Source organism: Triticum dicoccoides, chromosome 3B (assembly GCF_002162155.2).
Source record: "Triticum dicoccoides isolate Atlit2015 ecotype Zavitan chromosome 3B, WEW_v2.0, whole genome shotgun sequence".
Classification (NCBI taxonomy): domain Eukaryota; kingdom Viridiplantae; phylum Streptophyta; class Magnoliopsida; order Poales; family Poaceae; genus Triticum; species Triticum dicoccoides.
In genome coordinates this window covers 706644898-706656666 of record NC_041385.1, presented here as the reverse complement: position 1 = coordinate 706656666, position 11769 = coordinate 706644898, and positions in this window count along the sequence as shown.

The window sequence follows — 11769 nt, the reverse complement described above, 5'->3', positions numbered from 1 at the left end:
TCAGAGTCCTCATGAAGAAATCATGGAAGTTGACGGGAATGCCATGAATGATATTGAAAAGCATATTCTTCATGATGCCAATGACTTCTTCATCATTTGAGTCGTGGCCTTTGATAGGACTCATTGTCTTCGTCAGAATGCGATAGACAGTCGAGGCACATACAGTAATTCCTTGACGAGGAATTTGGTTCGAGGGGCCTGCCCTGGCTTCAAAGGCTTCATCAGCACTTGCATGTAATGATTTGTCAGCTCAGGTTCATTGTAGACGCAACGAGCACCATCAAGGGGAGGACTGAGTGGGAGGGCACGAAGAAATTCAGTTGCTGGTGCCTTGTAGTGAGTATTTTCTGACATCCAGTCCAGCACCCATGAGTTCACATCTTCAGAATTTCCTGTGATATGCAGCGTTGCAAAGAATTGAAGAATGAGTTCTTCATTCCAATCACGGATGTCAGTGCAGAAATTCAGCAAGCCAGCATCGTGAAGAACACTGAGGACTGGCTCGAAGCACGGAAGAGATTCCATGTCCACGTGAGGAATGTGTGCATGAGCGAAGACTTTGTCTTTGTCGAATAGCACAGAGGAATAAAAGTTGGCTTGACTAGTAGTCTAGAAACGCCTCTTCCTTATGCGAGCAGAATCATAGGGATTGTAGTCAGTGAAGAACACATGCTCGTTGAAGAAATCAACATCCTTGAACTTTTGCTTCTTTGAGAATGAATCCTTTGGCTTGGGCACAGGAGTGTCAGTGAGTTGCATCACAACCTCAGGAATCATAATCTCCGGTTCTTCAGGCTGAGGAATTTCTTGTTCCTCTTCAGTGGCAGTCTGCATGTTCAAAGTATTAGCAGCAGCAGTTTCTTCAGCACTAGTGGCTGGAATTTCTTCATGCACAGACGAGGTAGGATGAGTTTCTTCAGAGCCTATTTGAACGGTTGGTGCAGGGGACTGAGGTATTTGTTGTATTGGGGTGAAGAGTGGAGAATTGGGATGCTGACTTTCCCAAAAGTCATCATTCATCACAGGCGTAGCGCATCCAATATCCACGTCTTCATCTTCAATTTCTTAAATGCCAGCCTCTTCAGCTGTGAACTGAGGCATTGGCGAGGAAGCAACAGGCGTTGAAGGGATTCGCATCCACTTCAATTTCTTCATCAATCTGCTCTGACGAAGCAGTAGGATGATTTTCTTCATCAGATCCGCTAGGGATCACATATTCTTCACCAAAAGGAACAAGGTCCTTTGATGGCATGGAGGAAATCGGAACAACATCAATTGGATTTTCAAGTGAGATGGTCATAGGCTTCATTTTCTTTGGAGCTGAAGAGTCTGAAGCAGATGATGCTTTCCTTTTCTTCACTGCGGCTCTCTTTGCAGCCTTGGTCTTCCTCACATCTGATGCAGATGGAAGGGTAGGAGTTGGTGTAGGCGCAGGAGGAGCTGAGGAATCTGTTTGAATTTCCTTAGGCACAACTAATGCAGTTGCCCTGACTTCTTCATTTTCTTCAGGCACACACTAGTGGATGCCCTGGCAATGTCTTCAGCGGCTGGAATGGAGTCATCAGCCCTGGAACTAGCATCTTCATCAGCAACCTGAAAGTCATCAGCGGTGCTGGCATGTTCTTCAGTTTGCTGAGTAGAAGCTTCAGCTTGAGGAATTTCTTGTTGCGATGGGGCTGCAACATTGGTGAACTTCTTATTCAGTTTAACGAACCTGACTTTGGCTCCTTGCCAATCAGCATAATAAGCATTGAAATCATCGCTGAGGGCTTTGATTTCAGACTGGATCTTGAGGAGTTCATCAGTTGTCATGGTGACAACGTTGTTCCTCAGGAACTTCTCTTTCCTGAACTGATCCTTCTTGATTTGCCTGGCCTTCTCAAATTTCCATTTCTCTTCGGTGATGAAATGGGTCAGCATGTGACTTTGGCCAGGAGTTAAATGAAAATCAGGCATAGGGGTGTTTGGGTCCTTGAGCCAGAGATCAATGTAGTCGAGGATCGCCTTTGGATCCAAAAGCAGTGGCACATTTGTGCCTTTGGCTCTAGCAGCCCTTTCTTGCCTGTCTCTGATGATTTCTGCAAGTTCATCATCATCAGCTTCATCGTCAGATGGCACTTGGAAGGCAACCTGTTTCTTCTTCGGACTAGGCCGAGGACCTCGTCCAGTAGTTGCCTTGGTCTTCAGCAGAGTGGGGCCTGATGAAGAATTTGGTGCAGCTGAGGAACTAGCTGAGACACAAGAGGCAATAGAGATGCCTGCAGTCCTTTGGCACATGGCCAGATGTACATGTGTTGAGGACTTTGCCGGAGCAACTGAGGACTTTGGGGGAGGAGCTGAGGACTTTGGAGGAGCACGAGCAGCATGAGGAACTGGCCGTGAGGGCTTTGAAGATTCTGGCCGTGAGGGCATTGCTGAGGAACTTGGCCGTGAGGGCACAGTTGGTGAAGCACTTGGCTTGTGAGCGGGCTTCTTTGCCATTGACTTTCTAGGCCTGACAGAGGCCTCAGTGGCAGCATCAGTAGCAGAGTCTTCATTGAATTTCCTCACTGCTTCTTTGGCTTGTCTAGCCAACTTGGCTTGGCGTTTGGCCCATTCTTGAGGAAAATCCTCACCACGCTTGATGCTGGTGGGGTCAGCTTCTTGGCCAGGTGCCAATGGAGCTCTTGGGCAGGGAGGATTTAGAGCGAATTTCTTCATATACTTTGGAGTTACATATCTGTACTCCCTCCATTCTCTTGCCCATCTCCTTTCAATCCTCTGTATGCGCACCTTGCGCTGATTTTTGTTCTCCTTTCCAAACATAGCCTCATCAGGTGTGCAATAGTCAGCATAGATGTCCTCAGGAATTTCAAATGCGGTCATGACCTCAGGCCTCTTTCCTCCTTTCTGTGGTTTCTTACCTTCTGCCATATTCTTCAATTGATGGACTTGAACAATCGAATTCTCTAAAGAAGTATGCAACTTTTCTTCGAGGAATGCCTTGATGAAGAACACGACGAACTGAGAAGTGTAGATTTGAAGCTCGTTAGTTCAGATCTTCCATGCCCTAACTTGGCGGAGGAAGACAACTACGGCGGTGGCGGAGTGAAGATTTCCGCGGCCGGCGCGAGTACGACAGCGACGAGGTCGAGGCAGTGAAGCTCTTCCTCACCGGCGATGATGGAGTAGCAGCGGTGCTAGGGTTTGAGAAGCTCGAGCGAGAGAGAGCGGTCGAGCGGAGTAAAGGAAGTGAGGAAGGGGTGAGGGGGTATTTATAGTCGCAGTGAGAAACTGTTCGCCCAAAGATTTAGGACGAACGTGCCCCTGACCCTTCTCATTCGCTTGACATGTGTCACCCACGTACTGAAAGGTGGAGATCGTGTTAGATCGTGGGTGAATAGATAAGTCCATCGTGGGATACGGGACGGTTTGAGCGGCAAAAACTGAAAATTTGGATAAGATTAGTTATAAAGTTCCGTTTGCAATTTCTTCAGCTGACAGGACACAATGAAGATTTTGAACGAGTTTCAAATAGAACGCACATGAAGAATTTGTGAATAGATTGGGTTGAGTATAGCATAGAGGGGGAAGGGTTCGATCACATTCACTTAGCAGTAAAATGCAACTTGAAGAAATAGCCATAAGTGAATGCTGTAGAGGACATAAACTCATATATATATATATATATATATATATATATATATATATATATATATATATATATATATATATATATATATATATATATATATAGCCAATGAAGAAAAACGACGGAAATAGTGAAGATTTTGACAGCTTGAAGAATTTGAAAAACTGAAGAAATTTCATAACTGAGGAAAAACTCAAATTGAAGATTTTCAACTTTGGTGGTGGCGTGTCCCACCGTATAAGAATGATGATTTCAGACACCGCATATAATTGTCGTAGGGTTCTTAGAATCAAATTCTTCATTAATTTCTTCACACTTAGAGTGTTATTCTTCATTGATTGAAGAAAAACATTTCTTCATGTGTTGCACATCTAAGTCATCAATTTTGCATAAGTGTTAGGATGAGTGTCCTTTTCAAAGAACATTCGAAGACTGTAAGATATTTAGCTCACACCGCAACTTGCTAAATCTCTTCTCATCCAAGGGCTTTGTGAAGATATCGGCTAGCTGTTCTTCAGTCTTCACATGCTCAATAGAAATGTTGCCCTTCAACACATGATCATGAAGAAAATGATGATGAATCTGAATGTGCTTTGTCTTCGAGTGCTGAACTGGGTTGTGAGCAATCTTAATGGCACTCTCATTGTCACAGTAGAGAGGCACATTCTTCATGTTGATGCCGTAGTCCTTGAGAGTTTGCTTCATCCACAGCAATTGAGCACAGTAAGAACCATCAGCAATGTACTCAACTTCAGCAGTAGACAGTGATACGCAGTTCTGTTTCTTCGAGGACCAACAGACCAAAGATTGTCCGAGGAAATCACAAGTACTAGATGTTGACTTGCGGTCCACACGATCACCAGCATAGTCAGAGTCAGAATATCCCATGAGATCAAAAGTAGAGCCCTTAGGGTACCATAATCCTAGTGTTGGTGTGTGAGCTAGATATCGAAGAATATGCTTCACAGCCTTATGGTGTGATTCCTTCGGTGTAGCTTGAAATCGGGCACACATGCAAACACTAAGCATTATATCTGGCCTAGATGCACATAAGTATAATAAAGAACCAATCATGGAGCGGTATACCTTTTGATCAAAGTCAATACCATTTTCATCAGTGCATAGATGGCCATTTGTGGGCATAGGAATCTTGACTCCTTTGCAATCTTGCATGCCGAATTTCCTCAGAACATCCTTGAGGTATTTCTCCTGAGATATGAATATGCCATTGTGCTGTTGACAAATTTGAAGACCTAAGAAGAATTTCAACTCTCCCATCATAGACATTTGATATTCTTCACTCATCATATAGGCAAATTCATCACTATAACATTGGTCAGTACAGCCAAAGATAATATCATCAACGTATATTTGGCACACAAACAGTTCACCATCATAAGATTTAGTAAAGAGAGTAGGGTCGAGTGAACCGGGTGTGAAACCATTCTTCATGAAGAATTCCTTCAAAGTATCATACCACGCCCGAGGGGCCTGCTTGAGGCCATAGAGGGCCTTGTTGAGTCTGAAGACTTTGTCAGGATTCTTTGGATCTTCAAAACCTGGGGGTTGAGCAACATATACTTCTTCCTCAAGCTTAGCATTGAGGAATGCAATTTTCACATCCATTTGATATAAAGTGATATTATGATGGTTAGCATAAGCAAGTAATATGCGAATAGCCTCAAGTCTAGCAACAGGTGCAAAAGTTTCATCGAAATCAATTCCTTCAACCTATGTGTAGCCTTGAGCTACAAGTCGTGCCTTATTCCTCACCACAAGACCATTTTCATCTTGCTTGTTGCGGTAGATCCACTTTGTGCCAATGATATTATGCTTGCGAGGATCTGGACGTTTGACTAGTTCCCAGACATTGTTGAGCTCGAACTGATGTAATTCTTCTTGCATGGCCTGAATCCATTCAGGCTCCAGAAATGCTTCATCTACCTTAGTGGGCTCTGTGATAGAGACAAAAGCATAGTGCCCACAAAAGTTAGATAAATGTGAAGCTTTTGAGCGGGTGAGAGGATCTGGTGCTTCAATGTCATCGATGATCTTTTCAACTTGCACTTCTTTTGCAACGCGAGGATGAGCTGGTTGTCGTCGAGGAATTTGATCAGCATTTTCTCAGCACCATTTTCTTCAGCATTTTCCTCAGGTGCATTAGCTCGACGATCTTCGCGTTCTGGAATGAATTCTTCAGTAGATTCTTCGGTAGGAATGACATCCTCAGTAGCCTTGAACTTGATAGAATCCTTAGGTGCTGGTTCATCTATCACAGAAGGTAGGTGCTCTCTTTGCGAGCCATTAGTTTCATCGAACCGCACATCTACAGTTTCAACAATCTTATGAAGAGCGATGTTGAAAACTCTGTAGGTGTGCGAGTCCTTTCCATAACCAAGCATAAAACCTTCATGTGCTTTCGGTGCAAATTTAGCATTGTGATGAGGATCTCTAATCCAACATTTAGCACCGAAGACTTTGAAATAACTCACATTGGGTTTCTTGTCAGTGAGGAGTTCATAGGCAGTCTTCTTGAAGAATTTGTGAAGATATACTCTGTTGATGATGTGGCACGCGGTATCAATTGCATCAATCCAAAAACGACGAGGCGTTTTGTATTCATCAAGCATAGTGCGAGCCATCTCAACAAGAGTTCTGTTCTTGCGCTCCACGATGCCATTTTGCTGAGGAGTATAAGGAGCAGATAACTCATGAGTAATACCAAGTTCATCAAGATAGCCATCAAGACCGGAATTCTTGAACTCAGTCCCATTGTCACTTCTTATGTGTTTGATCTTCACACCAAAGTTGGTTGAAGCCCTCGAGGAAAATCGTTTGAAGACTTCCTGCACTTCATGTTTGTAAGTGACAATGTGTACCCATGTGTAACGAGAATAATCATCAACAATGACAAAACCATATAGAGATGCATCATTCGTCATAGCAGAATAATGATTAGGACAGAAGATATCCATGTGAAGCAATTCGAATGGACGTGTAGTGGTCATGATAGTCTTCGCTAGATGCTTGGCCTTGGTCATTTTTCCAGCTTCACAGGCACCACACAGGTGATCCTTGAGGAATTTGACATTCTCAATGCCAATGACATGCTTCTTCTTCGCAAGCGTGTGCAAATTCCTCATGCCTGCGTGACCAAGTCGTCGATGCCATAGCCAGCCTTCTGAAGCTTTTGCCAGTAAGCACAAGGCTGGTTGTGGTCCTGTAGAGAAATCAACAATATACAGATCTCCTCTCCTAAAGCCTTCGAAGACTTTGGAATGGTCAGCTTCCATGATCACAACACAATGATATCTTCCAAAGACAACAACCATATCGAGATCACAAAGCATTAAGACAGACATGAGGTTGTATCCTAAGGACTCGACAAGCATGACTTTGTCCATGTGTCAATCCTTTGAGATCGCAACCTTACCTAGACCCAATACCTGACTTTTGCCTTTGTCAGCGAAGATGATATGCTTCAGATGTGACGGTGTTAAGGGAGCATCCATCAATAGGTTCTTGTCACCAGTCATGTGATTTGTACATCCACTATCGAGGACCCACTCATTAGCTTTGGGTTGATCATCCTATAGATGAATTAGTGCAACTTACGAACTCATATACTTCATTAGTGAAGAATATGATATCAATTTCATCAGATGAATTTCATCAAGCAGTAAAACAGATATAGCAGTATGAGGACGTGTGAAATGAAGGTTCATTTCATCATGATTAGCTTGCGTCCTATCTGGCACAGTTCAGGTATCCAGCAAATTCTTCAGTCATTTTGAGCACGACTGGAGACCTGACCCTGCATAAGAGATTAGTTCTTTTTCTTCACCACCCACATCTGGAGGGGTGGCAAAGAATTCATCACTCTGCGAGCACCATATGAGAAAGGTGGCATGGACGCCAGTCCACTTCGTTTCACATAAGAGGGGTTAGGGTAAGCATACAAATAAGCAGAGAAATTCTTCGAGGACTTATGAACATAATGATTTGAAGAATAATGCACATATTCATAGCCCTTAGCTTACCCTGCGAAACAGAGTTGTTAGCACGATGATGTTCATATGAGGATTTTGATCCTTTTGAGGAATTTGATCCATGTGAGGAATTTGGTCTGTATGAGGACTTGGATCCATATGAAGAATTTGGTCCATATGAAGAGTTTGATTTGGGGTTCCTATTCTTCACTGGTGGTGTCATGAGGACATTCACCTGAAGACTTTCAACATAACTTTTGGGAACCCAGATTTTCTTCATAGGGGAACCGTTCCTGCAGTTAGTGCCAACATATCTAGCAAATACTTCACCATTCTGATTTTTGAACAGTTTATAGTTGGAGTCAAATGACTCATCAGAAGAATGAGGAGATTCACACGAAAAGCCAGATAAGTTAGATGGATCAACTGGAGGTCCCTTTGTAGCAACCCATGAGATTTTTGGGTACTGCTCAGGCTTCCAATATGTTGCATCAGCATTGAGTTTCCTCTCGAAGGCAATACCCTCTTTCCTAGGGTTTCTGTTGAGGATCTTCTTTTTAAGCACATCACAAAGAGTCTGATGCCCTTTGAGGCTTTTGTACATGCCTGTCATATACAATTCCTTCAGCCCTGCATTGTTAGTGATACTAGCAATGTCCTCAGATGAGGAATTAGTGATAGCAGAGGCAGGTGAAGAATTTGTAACATTCGAAGCATTTGAACATTCAGGTGAAGAATTAGCAGATTCACGTTCAATGCACTTTAAGCATGGATGATCAAATTCTTCCTGAGTAGCGCTGATTTGTTGAGCAAGTAATGAATCGCGCTCCTTCTGAAGATCTTCATAACTCACTCTTAGCTTCTCAAGATCTTGCTTTCTTTGAAGAAATTCATAAGAAAGCTTCTCGTGATCAGTTAAGAGAGTTTTATGATGACTTTGAAGGTTGTCAAACTTAGACTGAAGTCTCTGAAGATGTTCAGTTAAGTCTTTAGTGTGGTCCATTTCATCACCCAACATATCATCACTTTTGTCTAACATGTTTTGAAGTTTTTCAATAGCCTTTTGTTGTTTCACAGCAATCTTAGTAAGTTTAGAGTAGCTAGGCTTAAGATTTTCATCAGATTCATCCTCACTTGATTCAGAGGAGGGGTATTTAGTTACCTTAGCAGCCTTTGCCATGAAGCAATAGGTGGGAGCGTAGTCATCATTGCCTTCATCAGCGTTGTTGGTGTTGCCATTTTCTTCAGAGTTGAAGATAGACTTGCTGACAAATGCGTTAGCAAGAGCTAGACTTGCCACACCTGACTCAGACTCCTCGGATGCCTCCTCTTCCTCATGATCCTCAGATTCAGCCTCAGAATCCATTTCCTTGCCAATGAATGCCCGAGCCTTCTTGGAGCTGCTCTTCTTGTGGGATGAAGACTTTGAGGATTTTGATGATGAAGACTTTGAAGATTTCTTCTTCTTCTTGGCATCATCAGAACTGTAATCCTTGTATTTCTTCTTCTTTAGTTCCTTGTCCCACTGAGGACAATCTTGAATGTAGTGACCAGGCTTCTTGCATTTGTGGCATAGCCTTCTCTTATAGTCACTTGATGAGGAATCACTACTCCTTGAAGATTTTCCAAAGCGACCACGTCTTGAGAATTTCTGGAACTTCTTCACGAGCAGTGCTAGCTCCTGGCTCAATTCTTCAGGATCACCAAGGCTACTACCAGAATCTTCACATTCAGATTCAGAAACTGCCGTGGCCTTCAGGGCACGTGTTCTGCCATAGGTTGAACCATAGAGATCTCTCTTTTCAGCAAGCTGGAACTCATGAGTATTTAGCCTCTTGAGGATATCAGCGGGATCTAGTGACTTGTAATCAGCACGCTCTTGAATCATCAGTGCCAGAGTGTCAAATGACGAATCGAGTGATCTCAACAATTTCTTCACCACCTCATGGTCGGTGATGTCAGTGGCACCGAGCGCTTGAAGCTCATTTGAGATATCAGTAAGGCGATCGAAGGTTTGCTGAACATTTTCATTGTCCAGTCTTTTGAAGCGGTTGAAGAGATTGCGAAGAACGTCAACACGAGAGTCACGTTGAGTTGAGACTCCTTCGTTTACTTTGGAGAGCCTATCCCAGATAAGCTTAGCAGTTTCCAAAGCACTCACTCTACCATACTGCCCTTTACTCAGATGACCACATATGATATTCTTCGCTTGAGAATCGAGTTGCTTGAATCTCCTCACATCAGTAGCATTCAAGGAAGGTGTGACTGAGGGAACACCATTTTCCACAACGTACCATAGATCGTTCTCAATTGCTTCAAGATGCATTCGCATCTTATTCTTCCAGTAGGGGTAGTCTGTGCCATCGAAGGTTGGACACCCAGCCGAGACCTTGATCATACCCGCGGTCGACATAACTAAAACTCCAGGTGGTTAAACCAAAATCACACAGAACAAGGAAGTACCTTGCTCTGATACCAATTGAAAGTGCGTTATATCGACTAGAGGGGGGTGAATAGGTGATTTTTATGAATTCTTCACTGAGGAATTTGCCGGTGAGGAAATTCCTTAGCGAAGAACTACTTGCAGCGGAATAAGTACTCAGAAGTAAGCATGACAGAATACACACATGGTCATCATGATGAAACGAAGACAAACATAGAGTACAGAAAGCGTAAACACAGGATAACACAAGATGAAGACAATCAGACTAAAGAAATTGAACTGAGGAAATTGAGAAAGTTGAAGTCAAAGTCTTCAAACACAGATATGAACAATCACTCAACAGAGCAATGAGGAAATGAAAGAGTTGAGGAAATTGAACCAGTAAGGTTGGTGAAGACAATGATTTGGTAGACCAGTTCCAACTGTTGTCTCAGTTGTATGTCTGGTTGGAGCGGCTGAGTATTTAAACTCGAGAACACACAATCCCGGACACCCAGTCGCTGAGCACGCAGCTCAGGACACCCAGTCCTCACTGTATTCTCCTTGAACTAAGGTCACACAGACCTCATCCAATCACTCGTGGTAAGTCTTCAGGCGACTTCCAAACCTTCACAGACTTCGGTCACTCGGCGATCCACAATTCCTCTTGGATGCTCTAGACCATGACGCCTAACCGTCTGGAAGAAGCACAGTCTTCAAAGGTAACAAGCGTCGGATCCACGCAGGATCAATCTCTTCAGTGATGCTCAATCACTTTGGGTTTGTAGGTGTTTGGGGTTTGGGATTTTCCCCACTCAATGATTTTCGCTCAAAGTCCTCGGAGGATGGGTTGCTCTCAAATGACAAGTGTCAGTTTCTCTTGGAGCAGCCAACCAGCTAGTGGTTGTAGGGGGCGGCTATTTATAGCCTAGGGAGCAGCCCGACATGATAAGACATAAATGCCCTTCAATGATATGACCGTTAGGTGGATAAGATATTTTGGGACAGCTGGCACACAGCACAACAACGGTCCGAAATTTGACTCTCAAATTCCTCAGGTCTATCATGTTCCTCACTGTGTAGGCAATCTGCACTGGCGAATTCCTAACTCCTCAGTCAGAACAAATTACTCAGCGACCAGAAGAACTTCGTCTTTGTCACTGAAGAAATTGACTGAACTGTATGATATTTCCAATGGCTTCACTCGAAGGGATTGGTAGGTGTAGGATTTTGAGTTGAGCATCACATGGAAATTTATCCTTAGTATTTCCTCGACCCCCTTTAACAGTACGGTGTTTCCTATAACTCAAGAAAGAGAAAAACAAAACTATGAAAACGAAGTCTTCAAGCTTCATATTCCTTGCATCAATATCAAGTCCTCACGGACACACCAATTTCTTCACTTTCAAAGTCTTCATGAAAGTCTTCAGGAATACCAAAATCTTCAGTCGAAGATATTTATTTTTAGGGGTCGACTTTCTCTGTAAATATCAAACTCTTCATAGACTTATAGACCTGTGTACACTCATAAACACATTAGTCCCTTAACCTATAAGTCTTCAATACACCAAAATCACTAAGGGGTACTAAATGCACTTACAACCTTCATGAAGACATTGGGAGAGGCGGGAAGGGCGACCATGCAGAGCGGCCGCTGGGACGACAATAGAGGACCTATCTAGGCGTTAGTGTTGAAGGTTTGATGAGCAATAAAGTGGCTGCACACG